This window comes from Cryptomeria japonica, chromosome 11, assembly GCF_030272615.1.
Source record: "Cryptomeria japonica chromosome 11, Sugi_1.0, whole genome shotgun sequence".
Lineage (NCBI taxonomy): Eukaryota > Viridiplantae > Streptophyta > Pinopsida > Cupressales > Cupressaceae > Cryptomeria > Cryptomeria japonica.
Window position 1 is genome coordinate 650,245,073 of NC_081415.1, and position 3,183 is coordinate 650,248,255.

The window sequence follows — 3,183 nt, forward strand, 5'->3', positions numbered from 1 at the left end:
GATAATTCATGTATATCATATGTATGTATGCATAATTGTTCTTCATTCCCCAATCAAGGAAGGTCACCTAGAAGATGGGAACACATGTGTCTTTTGAGTCAACATGAGAGAGACCAAAAGAGATCGCAATGCTTTGCATCGTCCTCAAGTAGACAACACTAAGGACAACAAATAGAAGAATGGGAATAACACATAGAAGAAGTAACAAAAGAGATCAAGAGAGGAGGAGAGAGTCTGCTATGCTAATGAAACTAGTCTAGCACGTCATCCACCCCCCGATCTTGCTGATCATTATTTCGGAAAGGCAGGAAATAGGCTAGAGGAGGAACATCCAACATAGTAGATGGAGCTATCACAAGATCCAAACAAGGGCTATGTTCATGTTCCCCGCCACGTTGTTCTTGTCTAGGGGCTAGGATAAGTGCTTTAGAAAATTCATTAGATAAATGGTTATCAACATCAACATATTCATATTCACTATCAGAATGAAGAGGAGTAACATTTTCATCATGAATAACATTTTCATCTATATCATCATCAAGATTTATAAAAAAAGGATCTTTAACCCGCACAAGATCAAGACCATCATGCATCTTATGTTTAGGAGATTTTGGCTCAATTTTTGGCTAAGGAGAAAATGGAATACTACTAGCTGAAGGTGTTTTTGGGGATTGCAAAGTTTGAGAAGCAGCTGCCTGAGCTCTAAGATGACACTTTCATGGGCGTTCACATGTAGAATGATTTCGTCTAGTCTTAGTAGGAAGTTGAGAAGATTGAGGAGGAGGAATGTTCTCATCCTTATCACTTGGGTGTTTGGGTTGTGGTCTCTTAGGTTGGATAATAGGAGAAGAGGAAGGTCTCTTCTCTCCATAAGAGGAAGGAGGAGGAACTGCTCCATATAAAGGAGGAATATTTGGTTTAGGAAGGAGACCAAGTCCATCATGACGAGGAGGTATAGGTCTACCTTTAGAAAGTTTATTAGACATAGGTATAGTCACATCCATAGGGATGGGTTGGGAATCTTCTTGAGGAAAGACATTAGTTTTATCTTTCAAAGGAAGAACTTCCTTCTCAAGAATGATAGGAATATCAAGTTTGGGTGTTCTAGGTTCACTTAGTGATAGGATCATATCTTTTTTCCACTTTTGATAAGATTTGAAAAGGTGATCACTCCGCGGTAGAAGAGATTGAAATTGTTTAGGCCAAAAATAATCAATAGGAACACTAGAAGTTCTTTCAGCTGGTTTAAAGAGACTATGATTGATAGTAACAACTTCACCATTATGGGGAAATTTCAAACACTTGTGAATAGGAGAAGCAATAGCTTTCATGGAAGATAGCCAAGGATAGCCTAGCTTCACACGAAATTGTTTGGATGATGGAATAATAGAAAAGTATACATCAAGGGGTTTGTTATGGACCTCAATAGGTAATGTAATAGAACCAATTGCAGGAGAAGAAAATGCATCAAATAATTTCACAACCACATTTGTTTTGTCATAGATCACTTGATTCAATTGCAAGGTAAAAAGAAATTCTTCAGTAATGACATTAACCATGCAAGAAGGATCAATAAGCACTCCATGGCAAGGTGTATTCTTGACTTTTGCAACTATATATAAAGGACCATCAGGTGCCCTGATAGTTTCACTAGAATTAAATGTGATGGAAGGCTCTTTAGGGATTTTCTGCTACTCTACAAAGTTAATTACATTTGGAGTCATAGACACAAGACTATCAGGTGAGAAAGAGGAATCATTAGTCTCAATCACATTAGAGGTATGAGAAGGTAATGGATCAGTAAAAATCTTAAGATTTTGGTTAGGAGGAGCTACAGATGTTTTGCCTTTATCATTCACACTTGAAATAGAGATAGTATTATTATCAATCAAGTCTTGAATTTTACCCTTTAAAGCAAAACATTTTTCAATATCATGCCCAGGTTGACGATGAAATTGACAAAAAGATTTGTTATCAAAATAGGGTGAATTAATATTTGTAGGATCTATTTGCTTTATAGGAGGAAGAGTAAGAACATTTTGTTCCAATAACTTATTCATAATACTATGCAATGATTCATTCAAAGGAGTAAACTTTCTTTCTTTCTTGAAAAACTTAGAAATAGGAGGCACACCTGATGCTGCATTCACATTCTTGTTGATGATGTTTTCATTGAACTTAATGACCTCTCTGTTCAGTTTAAACTTCCCAAATGGTTGTTGACTACTATCACCCTTATCACTCAGAGCAATAGGATTCGCTTGTTCCATTTGACTCACAGTCAGTTGATAATTGTGAAGAGTTGCGCACAACTGTTGGAAAGAAGTAAACTCAAAAAATAGAAGTTTTTCTCTAATATCTTTTTGTAAATTAGAAATAAAGATTCTTTGAATATCATTATCAGGTATTGGAAAAGAAATTTGAGCACACAAATGCTTATATCTACCAATGAAATCAGTCACTTTTTCTTTAACACCTTGTTTACAATGCATTAAATCAATCAAAGTAACTTTAGGACTTATATTGTTTTGAAATTGTTGAATAAAAGCATTTGCAAGTTGTTTGAAAGAAGTAATAGAATAAGAAGGCAACGAGCAATACCATTGTAGAGCTTTATCTCTTAATGTTCTAGTAAACAGTTTTGCAAGCAACCTTTGGTCATGAGCAAAATCAGTACATATTGTTTGAAAGGTCTTAACATGTGTTAGAGGATCACCCTTACCATTATAAAGCTCCAATTGCGGGATTTCAACATGCTTAGGGGGGATAGCTCGAACAATGTCAAGAGAAAGTGGGCTCGCAACATCAAATGTGGGCACACTAAACTTAGATTGATTCATAGAGGCAATTTGTTGTTGTAAAGAAGAGACAGTTTGTGCAAGATTGTTAATGGTCGCTTCAGTCGAAGAGTTCATATTAGACGTGTTAGATTGTGACGGAGGTATTATGTTATTGAAAGAAGTTATTGATTGAGAGTAAGGTGGCGGGACACTATGATAGTTAGTCATAGGAGATGGTTGGAAAAAAGGAACACTACAAGGAGGAATGGAATGGTTAAACGAATTGCCCCCTTGCGTCATGTTCATTTGTGGAGATGTAATAGGGACACTCATTGAAGGAATGAATGAGGAAGTCGGAATTGAATGAAGGAAGAGGGTTAATTGAAGAAGAAGGATTGCCCCC